Below are 13,608 nucleotides of genomic sequence, written 5' to 3'. Positions count from 1 at the left end.
CAGCCGCCGCCGCAGGGGTGAGTGTGGTAATAGTGAAGGAGGGCTCTACGACAGCGTCTAAACGATGCCCCGAAGAAGTCACGGGACAACACGTACAGTCAACCACAAAAGTTTGCGGACCACGCGAGTGCGTGCCACACTGCCTATCCGCGCCACCTAGCGGTACGCCACCTAGCGGCGACAGGGGCGCTCTCCCGGATATGAGCCCTCTTGGTACTCGCCTGCCTGTTAATTTTTTATTCCCGTGCATGACATTGTTAGTTCGTTGTGTTGACGCAGAGCGCTGTCTGCGATAAGACCGCCACATATCTGGCTTGATAGCAGTATCGGAGCAATCACTGCAACCTTTGTCGACTGGTGTGCCAGTGGGTAGATAAGTTTCACGAAGCGCTGCGACGATTTTTTTACGCGACGTTTACTGGCGCACTTTGGTTGGCAGCATCTTGGTCCAATGAGTGTTGCTGCTTCTGCGTCTTGAGAGAAAGGGTAGGGAGGTGTTTCACTGTTATCAAAAATAAAGAAAAAGCGGATGCATAGAAAATTTCCTTTCACACATAGGCGCATCTTCGCATCAGTCGCTGAAAACGTAGTAGACTTGCTTCAGGCCATGTGGTGATTGCCTATTTGGAAAGATGCCGCTGCGTGTTCCACTTGACGAAAGAAGGCACATTGTGCGTTTATTTATAGAGGGAATACCTCAGCGCGAAATCTGCCGCCGAACCAACAGGAGCCGGACTGCCGTGAATATGATTATTCAAGCTTTCCGCGACGATGACAGATTCACAGATATGGAGCGCAGTGGGCGTCCAAGGGACACGACTGAGGAAGAGGACCGCCTGATTACGGCCGCCATCGTGGCTGATCCTTTTCAAAGTGCAGAGGATATCCGAGAAGCGCTCTCGCTCACGGTATCGTCTGAGACTGTAAGAAGAAGGCTGAGTGAGCTTGGCCTGCAGTCTTTCGTAGCAGCACAGAAGCCCTGCCTCTCAGACAGCCAGCTACAAGAACGACTCATGTTCGCTACAGCAATGAAAGATTGGACAACAGAGAAATGGGGCGATGTCATCTTTAGCGACGAGTCAACTTTTTCCACGCGGTGGGACCAACGGAAGCGGGTTTGGCGTCCACTAAACTGCAGGTGTGTTTACAGTGTATTGGCAGTTAATTCACGAAGCTAATTCTGCATCACAACATGTTTCACGTAAAATGAGCTTTTGGACATTACGAGATTTTTCTGTAGTGGTATTATGTTGAAAACATTAACGATTGTTTCATAGTACTACTTACTCTGAAGCTAATTAAAAGCTGCCAGTGGGTCTTTCAGTACTATCTAATGATGTTTGCACGTTTTTTATTGCAACTCTATAACAGCATTATAAAGTTCATACGCAAGAGGAATCACAACATTTTTAGACGCGCCGCTGGAACCCAATTGTATGCTATTTCTTGCAGATATCTGCCTAATTACACACAGAGTGTTCTATCCAGTGGACGGTGTTCCGTTAGCGTGTGGGGAGCAATCAGCAAAGATGGCCTTGGTCCCCTTGTGCGTCTGGAAGGGCCCTTCACTGCGTCACGGTACTGCGACGTCATCACTAGACACCTCGTTCCGTATGCGCTGGACGGTCCCTTCAGCGACGGCTGCTATTTTTTTCAACACGACCGCAGCCTGATCCATAAAGCACGTATCGTCCAGTCATTGCTAGAAGAACATGCTGTTTGCCAGCTTGAGTGGCCTCCATGTGGCGCCGACTTGAATCCCATAGAAAATGTCTGGGGCATGTTGAAGAAACGGCTGTCCACACGAGCCAACCGCGGCCGCACGGCCGATACGCTGTGGCAAGCGATCGCACAAGAATGGGAAAGCCTGCGCGGTCGACCGGAGATTACTGAATCTTTGTACGAGTCGATGCCCACACGCATCAATAAGGTGCTAGAAAACGGCGGACATTTCACTTCCTACTAGATCATTGAGAGACCTATGTTTCATGACACTTCTGTAAATGTCTTGCGAATAAATTTATCCCCTTCAGACACGAATTATGATGCACTGTCTGCAAATGCATCAAATGCGCATGGCATCATTTCTAGACGCTCACTATTACATTCCAAGAAAGAAGACGAAGCAATGTGCTGTTTTGTGCGAGTTTGAGTAAAAAAAATTAATTAGCGTATAACTCATTATCTAATTATTCTGAAATCCGTCAGCTTCAATGCTTGCATAAAAAGAATCAACTATTAGGCCCGAAACGCATGCACACTTGCTTTTTCGGTTGTATTCGTGTCGACCGGAGAAAAAAAATACTCTTGACGTTGGTCTTGGAACGCGGCACGTCGAACGATTGTCTAACATGGTAGTGTCTCCAGCAAAGTGATCATCTGCAGCAATACGCAGGACAATGAAGTTAACTGACCGCTAGTTGTCCCATCAGGAAGCGGACACGAATGTGCACACTGAGTTTTAGGTCATTTGAAGAAACACGTGGCGTGGGACGCGCCTCCGAAGTTCGAGTCCCCAAACGAGGACGCCGTGTCGCAAAGGGTTATAAAAAGAGTCATCGCACCCGATTATTTCTTATTTTTCTAAATGTAACCACTATAGCAGCGCGGTGGTCCGGGATTTTCGCAGCAAAACCTGGGCGCAGGCGATCAAATCCCGGCCGCTACTGTCACTTAGCGATGGGGGAGGAACGGAAAAATTCTGCCTACTGACTAAGCATCTGTGTCCCATGGCTGCCTCACCGCTCACTCACGCACTCACGAAAAAAAAAACAGCGTGGCTACGCGAAAATAGACATGATAACAGCCGAAGAATACGCTGTCTGATTACTTGTACTGATATTCTGCTCTCAAAATATAAGCAAGTAGCCCTGGCTAACAAAGAGCGCGTCACGTTGAAAGAGATAGGTAGAAAATATTTGCGCACAGTGCGAAAATAGACAGGCCATAGATTTAAGGAGGGATGCGTCTTCAACGTAGCGCTGCTGTCGATCGCTGGTGACGTAGCGGAAGTGTCGCGAAGAGGCTCTTGGCCACGCGCTCGCGTGGTCCGCAAACTTTTGTGGTTGACTGTACGTCTCACATTTACCTTTCCGGAACGAACACACCCCACCACTCAGCTGCCGAAGAGCACACACCATTAACCTCGGCGCTTCTCTATCAGTGGCGAGTCCAAGCAGCGACGACTGCGTTACCCACCGACCGCCAATCATAAAGAAAAATGACTCGCCATTCCGGCCCAGTAGAAGTGCTTGTCCAGCGAAGCTGTGCGAAACCGCCGCTACAACTGCTCAGAGGCGTATCCTTTATCAATACGAAATCATTATATTGTAACGTGGTAGTGACGGCCAAGAACACACAAGCAAAACTGAGAATGACGGAACTAACTTTTAAAGACGACAGTCTTTCTTGGGCTGCCTGAACACGAAAAATTTTGTCTGCCTGTCTGTCACTCGATTCAACCACCTGGCCAAACCAACCAAGCTACTTGCACTGCTGGCACGGGTTCATACACGTCAACATTATACAGGGCAAAGAAAACCTCAGACCTATTTGAGACAAAATTAATTAACATAACCGTGAGCCGCAGCGTTGATTTAATTAAGAATACACATTGGACAGGTTTTTACGTAAGTGAAAAATCAGCGCGTTAGAAATGACGATGAAGAGACGCTACGCATCAAGAACAAGCCGAGGGAAGCCGCGGCTCTATAGCTCGTTTTAAGCCAACCGTAATAAAAGGTCCCAAAAGATGGCGCGAGAGCAGGGCAAACGCGGGAAACTTGAATTCAGCAAAACTTCGATTGCATCCAGCATGAGAGGAGTGAGAGGGGAGGGATGCAGCGTAACGTGTGGGGGAGGGGAAAAGTGAGGGTGTTACGTATCAGGGGCGGCAAAAAATATCGTCTTTCGACATCATTTGCAGCTAAGCAAGCAGATATGCGGCAAATGTTTTATTGGGCGTACCTGCGGCCATAAAAACTGGCTACACTCAAAATACAATGATAGCCCCGAACACAGTCTGCGATTGTCAAAAATCACAGTCATCAAAGGTTCCCGAGTAATCGCTGGTGCCCGAGTGTCTTCCAGAAAAAAAGTTGTCGCAGTTTCACCCGAAAGGCGAAGCATCAATTGCGATAGCAAATTTGTAGAGAGCTATACGGAATAAGGATGGTAGTTTTATCAGCTGTACAAACTTGGACATGCAGCAGCACCGGCAACACACAGAACTGTTGTCGACGCCGTCGGCGTTTTGCCCGCGGTCGCACGAAACGCGCGCGGCGTTGGTGACTGTTGCAGGAGCCTCTGGGGGCGGCTCGGAGGTTTTCGACGAGATCAGAACGGGACACTCGTCGAGCAGCGTCGAAAGTAATTACCACCTTCTCGCCGCCTCCCTCCCCCCCCCCCCCCCCACACGGCCTTCCGCGTGTCTGAAGAAGTCGCGTTTGCTCTACATATATGGTGCTTGTAAAGGAGGAAAGAGACGCTTAATTCTGCAGCCTTTAAGGGAGCACGGCGCAGAACGCGCGTTTGTTCTCCGCCTTGCGTTCACTCCCCCGTGAAAGCACGCGTCCCTCGCGCCGTTTCACTCACACATACAGCGTTCGGCGGCGCGCGGCGACGCTTTCATCTCCATTGACGTCATACGGAACCTCACGGCGACGGCGACGCTGACGGCAGAAATCTGCTTTGGAGTGTCCATATAATTGCTATCGCAATAATACTACACAATTCGCCTCACGCATACATTCAGATTACACAAAGTTTGCTGACAACATAGAACGGATAAAACCATCCATAACATCTGAGAAACTTCTGATACATGCAGGCGCGTACCCCGCTGACCGATAACGTTTGACATTTGTGAGCCGGTGAAAAGGGGTCACACGAAAACGTAATGAAAACGGGTACTTGCCACCGCTTTTGCGGTGGCAAGTACCCGTGTCAATATGGGACATGAAGCGAGAAATCCGGCGTTAACATCCGATCGTAGCAAAACCCATGCTTGGCATGATGACGATACGTGGTTAAGTCCTGACCTAAAACGTCTTGTGATGAGGTCATCACACCAAAGCTCACGTGATGACATCACGTCAAAGATTACGCGACAACTGCATCGCACGTCACGATGTTGATACGGAACAGCCGCCACAGTGTGGCTGCACTAAGAAGAAGGAATACGACGTTTTCCCGCTTGATATAGCGTAGCCATTTTGGCCTCCGTTAGCTTCCCTATAAATATATTGTAAATAGCCTTGGGCATCATCTACACGTAAGATTAATTTGCAGGGGGCGGACGTTCGCCGTACCCGTCATGGAGCTTCGCAGCGGCCGCAACGGCTAAGTGCAACTTCGGCTTCTGCTGGCCGCACTTCATCTCCGCAAGCGTCTCCGCCTGCAGCCCCGACCTATATCGCCGGGTCCCCCCCTCGGAACGCTGGTGTTTTCACCAGAGTCGGCAGTCCTGATGTTGATGACAGGCTGCGCTTATACGAACGTGTCAGCAGTAGTCACAGGTGGGATCCGACTATTATGCTTGCCAACGTTCTTTTCTACCTCGACGGAGCTCCACTGGTATGGCTCCAGACTCACGAAGAGGAGTACTCGAGCTGGGATCTCTTCAAAGAGAAGCTCCGCGACCTGTTTGGCAATCCGTTCAGTCGCCAAGTCAATGCCAAGAAAGCCCTTGCCACACGTGTACAGACGTCGACCGAGTCCTACGTGTCGTGCATTCTCGACGTCTTGGCCCTTTGTGCCAAGGCTGACCCGAACATATCGGAGGACGATAAGGTTAATCGTATCCTCAATCCTGTCCTCAAATCATGTCCTGACGACGCCTTCAATTTACTGATCGCGTCACATGATGACGTTATCTCATCAAATGTGACGTCACGTGGTGACGTCTTCGTGAAGTGATGATGTCACCTGATGTGATCTCTTGGAGAAGGAGCACACTGTGCGCTGCCCGCTTCATTGCGCTGGCTCCGGGATCGGCGCACATTTTTATGTGAGCCAACGTCGCGCCCGTGGACTCGAAAATCCTGACCAGCTAGAGGCTAAGGGCTTCGCTGTAAAACATTTGGGCCGAGCTTTTCTACGATGACCATCCAAGTATGGGAGAAGGCGAAACGCATTATGTAGGAGGTGCGTACTGCAACTGGGCTTCTCTCTCACCCTTCACTCTGAACATGCTGCACCATTTACCTTCGGGCCTTGGAAGTCGGGGCGCGGCATCCGAGATGTGTGGCGGAGCTGTACATGAGAAAACTGAGAAGTCACCCTCCCTCCACGCGGGTATTCAAAGCGCAGTGCGCTAAAGCGTCTTGATTCTGTGCTATAGGGACTAGTGGGACATGGCTTTCATTACACCCCGCACGTGATAAATTTAACAGATTTTCGACTCCACTACCTTGCAGGTCGGCCCGCGTATTTAGAGTGAGCTATCTCCCATATGGGAATCAACACAATTAGAGACGGTTGATAGCAGGAAAGAAAATGGGTCTCACAATGCCAAGTGCTATTCGCAATAAAGCGGGTGAAGGATGCCGATTATCACATTCGCTTAAAAATTGCTCAGATCGCCGCTTACTGAGGGAAATAATGTGCGCTAAGAGAAAGGCAATATGGCACACAAGAAAAAGAAATTCGATGCATATTACAGTGAAGAATGCGTGCCTTAGTTGCCATGGTGGACCTTGCATAGCGTGGGGATATTTCATTATGCTTTAAAGCGTGACGAACAAAATAACAGGACTTCCTCTAAGAAACGCGCCCAAATACAAGACGAGATTCATAACATATCTTGGTGGCGACCGCGCACCCGGGCTACTGGGTCTGGTAGTATTTGCGTTGAATAACTTTAAAGGGGTTTTAAAGGGTCATCTCTTCTTAGCTCATTACCCCGTCTCGCGTTGCCAGCGTTGACGAACCCGACGAAATCACAAACCTCACCAGCGTACTAGAATGTGCTTCCAATGTTAAAAGTGCACGCGATACCGCGGGCAGGCACATTCAAAAGAGAAAAGAGTCAGGTCCCGTGACGCAAGACCTGATTCCCCGTGACACCACTAGATGTTGCTACCATTCATGCATGACTGGCACGCACCGGTTCCGCCTTCAGTAATGTGGATGTTCTGCCACTGGCCCGGTCAAGCCTTGGCTTTGCTTTCGTGCGTAGGTGAATGTACAGGTGCTGTCGCGTCGCGTGAACCAGATGGTGCTTGAAGGTGAACTGCAACAAAATTTACGACCTCCTAAAAAGCCCAGTTTCCACCTAGACGTACAATCAAAGGGCATGTCTGGGTGCAGACGCTCGCGCCGGTTGATAATGAAATGCGATGTGCGCAAGCCGCTTTTTCTCAACGCGTCCTAGATAGCAGGCCTGTGCATTCTGTTTGATGACGTCATGCTATTTGGACCGAAAATTTCCACTGTCAAGCCTGGCGTGACGAAAGCGGTGACGTCAAATTCCCCTCGGTTTGTGCTGGAGCGTCCCCATTAGATTCTATGGCCGTAGGGAAAGGTAGGATGACGTTATAAATTGAAGTGCACAGGCCTTGTGCTATCTAGGAGGCGTTGCTTTTGTCTATCAGCTGGTCCTGGCACAACAAAGAGGCGCGCTAAATTATATTCTATGGGGATCTTACATTCAAGCGTCATTTTAGGGTGGTGACAACAACACATTTCTGATCGCTGTTTAGTACCAAATTTGACGAGCCACGATTTTGGGCCATCATCTCGCCGCTAGTCGCCGCGCATTCCTGCACTTTTTGTCACGCTCTCACACGTGCCCACGTTGGTACGTGATTTATTAAATTAATTTAAATTAATTTTAAAGTATTTCATGCAGGAAACTTGCATACACCTTCAATATATATGTTGCCATTTCTTTTACCACATCAATGTTTTGTTTCAATAGAATGTCGCGCGAACCATATAAAGCAGCATGGAGGCATGCTCTCTGTAACATTATCTCACATCAAGAATGTGAAGTGCATTTGCCCCTATCATTGCCGTCCATTGTACGTAATATAAAGGGTGTTTTTCAAAGTATACGCCGAAAAGGACTGTGCTTACTAGCCGTTAAAATAGAGGCAAACGTATCTGTACTGCATTCACATATGTTATAAGTTGTTGGTGGCTGAGGCCGAACTTCCTTTAAAGAATAATTACTTTCGCTTTACCAACGATTTCAGGCAACACGGCGTGTCTGGCTGGTCTTTTACGATTTCGTAGCCGACATCGCATAACTTAAGGAGTTTCACTCTCAAATTAACTGGAGGCGGCAAGTACCTTTAAAACGGTGGTTACCACCCTGAAACAAGAGTTGCATGCAGGCTTCCTAATCTTAAGATCGCGTAGCTCGGCGCCGAGATGTAAGTCTTTCGATGCTTTTAGAAGATCCATGGGCTTTGGCTAGCCGCCGAGACAATCGGGCTACCACGTTCTCTGATTGGCCCCTCTGGTTCTCCAGGGGGCGCAACGTGACTCTGATGCGGCGCGCTTGGGCTAAGGTCATAGCTACACTTCTAGCTGCATGCATCATATGCTTGATGCTTTTTTAGAGGCAGGTAACAATTATACTATTACCAGCTCTGCGACTTTCCCAAGATGGGTTATGTGACATGTACTACAGATATATAATGAACTGTCAGAGGGAAATCTCTTTGTAGTCGGCACCAGGGTCAGTTGCAGTGGCTCGCCTGGCGCTTCCCTGGGCACCTGGTTACCCCAATGTAAGTTTACAATACTAGCGAGCACTCGAACATTTCGGAAGGTATTAGTAGTTTAAACAACAATGACGCTATTACACACTTGGTAAACTGCATAGTTATGGAAGATGCATGATCTTCTGATCCCCAAGCAATTCGGCAAGCTCGTGATTGGAAGTATTTATGTCTAGCGAATACAACATCTAATGCCTAAACATTCGTTTTACATAGTCTTTTTTAATATTATTTACATATTCTGGCATCTTGCATAGCTATATTTTTCAGAAGTGAGTACATGTATATTTCAATCAATTGAAGAGTGCATTTTAGTTGCGAAAAAGAAAACAAACAATATTGAAAACGCAATGTCAGGAAGAGCTAGTTGAATAATGAACATAATTAGGCAATTGGTTGGCGCATTTATCACTCAATAACTCACGCAAGGACCCCTCAAGGCCATTTGAAATCTTAATTTTATGTATAAAATAGAAAACCTACAAAATCAATCGATGAATTCAAACGAACAATTTTAGGACGATGACTTCTTTTGGAGGGCTGAAAAGAAGGATTAGTGAGAACAATAGGTGCATTGACATAGGTTTTCCAGTGAGAAATTTTATGTAGCCGAACAACACGATCCCAAGTACGTCTTTGGGCCAATGGTTTTAGTAGCAGCTTATTAGCATGTGATATCAGTGAGAACTAGTGGTCATAAGGATTGTATATAAATGTAATGGCTTTTTTCTGAATAGACTAAAGCATGTCTATTTCTTTGGAATGATGTGGTGACGACACCACCGACGAACACTGAAGTAGGGGCCTTATTAGTGATCAGTATGCCGTTAATTTACATTCTTTAGTTGCATTTCGCAAGTTTAGTTTATGAAAACCCAATTTTCTCAACGCCTTGTTGGCTATACATTTAATGTGAGCATGCCTTTTTTACCAGTCCATGAAGTAACACCAATATATTTGAACGTGTAAGCGCTTGCATGCTTGTACGCTTCATTAAAATATGCTAATTGTAATCGTTGTTTTTAGTTAAAATATTATTGAAAGGGTTTTCTTAAAATTCGTAAGCATCCTATCAGTTTTTGTACGTTTAGTGTGGCTATGCAATGCGACTAATGCATCCAGCATCTAAATGCATTCCAGGGATATTCGTAAAAGGATTTTATTTGAACAACATTCACCTACTACTAAAATAACCAGAATAATATTTTTGCATTCGTACTTACTACGCTGTGCTTATACATAAATTACCTCAGTGTGTGCAAGAACTACCTTATGTCGGCCTTGGAATGTAGTTTCTATTTTTTTGGCATACTAGAAAATCAGGAGAATGTTATGTGTCAATGAAATTAGCATAATGACACGATATATTCTGGATGTTTTCTTAGTGAAATCGTTAAATGGCAAAAGGGGCATTTGATTCATGTGATACTAATAAAGTGAAATGGTAACGTACTGCTAATTCCTCGTGTCTGCAGTTGATTGTTTTGGATATCTTGTCAATTTTCTCGGAAGATGACGTTCATACTTAGTGCCTCAAATACCTGTACAGGTATCTGCAGGCTCACTAATTTTATCTCCAGGCGAAGCACACAAAAATTATCGTACTCAACGCTGTCTAGGTAAGATATAGGCAAGAACTAATGTACAATTCTTCCCTACTACGATCCGGTCCATCATCTTGAAACGAGGACTAGGCATCCCTTCGGATGATGCGGTCACCTATCTTCACAATCTCGTTGTCGTCGCGCCGTTGTCACGTAATAGTCGTCATGTCATTTTTCCTATTGCATTCTCACCATGCAGTCTTCGACATACCGCCTTGATCGTTTCATTGACGTCATTTTGTCGTAGCGATTCCCCTCGTCGTCATGACATCTTCGACGCGCTATCGTTGCCATTCGCGCATCGTCATACCATTGTCTTCAAATAATTGTCGTCATTGTACTGTAATCAATTATGCATTGTAAACCTATTGTTGTCATGCCAACTACGTCATGTCATTACAACTACGCAATTCCCTTCGTCACAACGTCGTCGGCATGGCGTCATCGTCATATCATGGGCATCATTCTAGCATCCGTATCACTCTGTCACCACGCCGTCGTCGTCATCCCACCACTGTCATCCCGGCGTTATCTTCACGTGGTTGTCATGCCATCGTCGTCACATAATGAACCCTCAGTGTATCGTTCTCGTGCCGTTGTCATTATTACAACGTCGTTATGCAGTCATTTTTACGCCGTCAGAGTCATCCTAACGTCTTCATGCTGCCGTAGTGATTGCAGTGTTATCATGCCATTGTCGGTATGCCGTCGTTGCCATTACATCGTCTTTGTTGCGTTGTCATCATTCAATCGTCGTCATGTATATTCCGTCGTGGTTGTACCGTCATCATGTGTAGCATGTTCATGAGCGCGCGCAACATATTTATGTTGAGCGAGGTGGTTCCCAGTGAACGTGCCGACCGGGTAGTGCGGTCTGTTCTTGGAAGTGGTCGTTAAGCAAAAACACCGTCCTTTAAAAGACCAAGTGTGAGCTTCCCGTACACTGATCTCCACAGAGCGCAGGATCCGTTTATTTTCTTCAATACGCTATTTTGGATATTGTTCTTTATATGCTTCAGCTGATTTAACGGCACCTATCATTGTCAGTAAAAGCTCGAAATCTGATTCATGGGAATGGCGTTTGTAGTCAGCTCCCCAACAAACTATTTTGTTTAGTTTCGCCTTCAAATAGAATAATATGGGAACCCATTATTTTCAATTAGTATCTAAATCGCATTGACGAGAACCGCAATCTCGCATGAAGAGAACTACAATCTCGCAATCAGTTGTACTCGTGGTATTCGATAATAGCTCTAGGGTATAGCTTAATGTGTTAGCGAGTTGTACAAGCTGAAATAAAAGTTATATAGAGTATTATTATATAATCGTCCCAGGACACAGGTGACCCTGATGTACAACACGAGGGTCACCTTCCCTGGAGTTAACAATTTGCTGTAGAAGTTCTTAGAATATATTTTGGTCTTTGCTGCCTTACTCTCTGAACACTACAACAGTTAGGTTAGTGTTTGAAAGATCTGACAGGGTGCGAAAGAACCTTTAGTCAGGGTAGCCTCGGAAAGCATCTGACCGATAATGTCATGTTAACATGAATACATGGTCCTTACTCATGTTTCCAGGGGTGACTGTTGCTATTGAAATGTCAGTGCAAATATATTTTGCAATTTCATGTATTTTTCTAGCATTCTACAACCATTCCTCATGTTGTCTTTCTTAGTTAACCTATGTGATGATCAGTCTAAATAAACGCAATTATTTTGAAGATTTTCCGGAAGCACTGGAATTCCCTGGTTGTTCTGCAAACGTGCGCGGGGCTTCTTCACAAGAACAAGAGTTTTCTAAACACATTCTATAAGCCAGAGTCTGCGAACTCTTATCCCGAGTACCTGAGGTTAGGGAATCCGAGTCACTGGGGTTAACGAATGCACCTTCTGTAAGCTGTTCATCATATATACTATTAATTGCTTCTGCAACTGCTAAGAAAGTTCAATTAGATGAATACGCGGAATGTGGCGTGACATTGAATTACCTTTGTGCTCACCGAGCGTAAACACAGCTATCGGTCACCCTTCTCTTTACCCGAAGATATATCACTAAAAGCTAAAAACAAAGTCAGTGCAAGGTGGCAGTGTCCCGCTTTAAGTTACTTTGCACTGGTTATCAATTAGCAAGTTCACACAGAGCAAACGGGCACGATGACAGGTGCATAGCCAGAATGTAATCACGCAGAAATGTACAAACCCGTAATGTGTATTGCTGCATGGGACGCCACAAACACACTAAACATTCATTGAGCACCCGAAAATAGCGCGAAACAAATTCATGCAGATATAAAATCAATTAACAGAATGTTTACCGTGTGCCTTAAGCCACGTTGGTCCTACAGCAGAGCAAAGTCCAACCAGCCTTGAAAGTGAGATAATTAAGAGAAGCTTTGGGATCATTTTGCTGTCTTCGGGATATTTTGCTGGCAGTTAGTCCACGCAGTCACTGGTATTCATTGCAGATAAACATCCATGTTGACGATGTATGACAAAACAGGCCACGAACGTGAATACACGATACAAATGTTTAAGAGCGTGTTGAAAGTATTCCCTGAGCGAACTGCGCGGCGACGGTTACCGCAGTGCAGTTGGCACCTATACCTTCATTGTTCATTGTTTGTGCATTCTTTAAAAAATAAAAAGCACGTCAAGAAGACTTACCGCGATAGGAAAGACAGTGTAAATTTTCTTGTGCTACCGAGGTAGTCTATGCTCCGGCCTGGTGACGTGATTGCCGCTAATTGTTCAGATATGCTAGGACTTGACGATTTCTATTACGGTTGAATAACGAAACATAGCTAGCGCTTCTATATTTGAGTGCTGAGCATCCAATTCTTGGCATGTGATTATTTCAAGATGAAAAAAATCCATCGATTGAAAACAGACTGCATCTTTGCCCTTCACCTAGTGACGTTGATTGTTTTTAAGGCGAAAGCCTTAGTTGTCTTTGTCAGCGGTGCCCTTGGCGGTTACCTTGGCGAAACTGGGCAGTGACTTAAATTAACTGACGCCGCAAAGAGAAAAAAACACATAAAACGATGCACGGATCGACGTCACATTTCTCAGCGAGGTTCCTGTAAACAAAGTAAATTAATGGCATTGAATAGAAAATTTTGTACATTTTGATCTGGGTGGGAATCACTCGGGTCCCCGGGGTGCACGCTTCATGAAGCCACCGCTGATCCATGGTTCTGGCTTGCCAAAGGTGTGTCTAGTGCGTGCCTGATCGCACACGTCACGTCGCAGCCATCTCGCTTACTAGTGCGTGCGTCATTG

At 46.1% G+C, this 13,608-nt stretch overlaps 1 protein-coding gene across 6 annotated transcripts in view; it reads right to left on the bottom strand.

Annotated features, from left to right (window-relative positions):
• The window catches only part of LOC119465303 (bromodomain-containing protein 4A-like), a 50,397-nt gene extending 37,482 nt beyond the window's left edge, over nucleotides 1-12,915 (bottom strand). For 4 of the 6 annotated variants that reach the window (XM_049655694.1, XM_049655695.1, XM_049655693.1 and 1 more), the window contains exon 1: nucleotides 12,645-12,915. The gene's annotated coding sequence lies outside the window, so the exon portion shown is untranslated. The remainder of the gene's footprint in view (nucleotides 1-12,644) is intronic. The other 2 variants (XM_049655691.1, XM_049655692.1) reach the window with 1 other exon arrangement.
• Between the last annotated feature and the right edge of the window lie 693 nt (nucleotides 12,916-13,608).

This window comes from Dermacentor silvarum, chromosome 9, assembly GCF_013339745.2.
Source record: "Dermacentor silvarum isolate Dsil-2018 chromosome 9, BIME_Dsil_1.4, whole genome shotgun sequence".
NCBI lineage: Eukaryota > Metazoa > Arthropoda > Arachnida > Ixodida > Ixodidae > Dermacentor > Dermacentor silvarum.
Note: the sequence above shows the minus strand (reverse complement) of the source record. Positions and strands in the feature narration are given on the sequence as shown.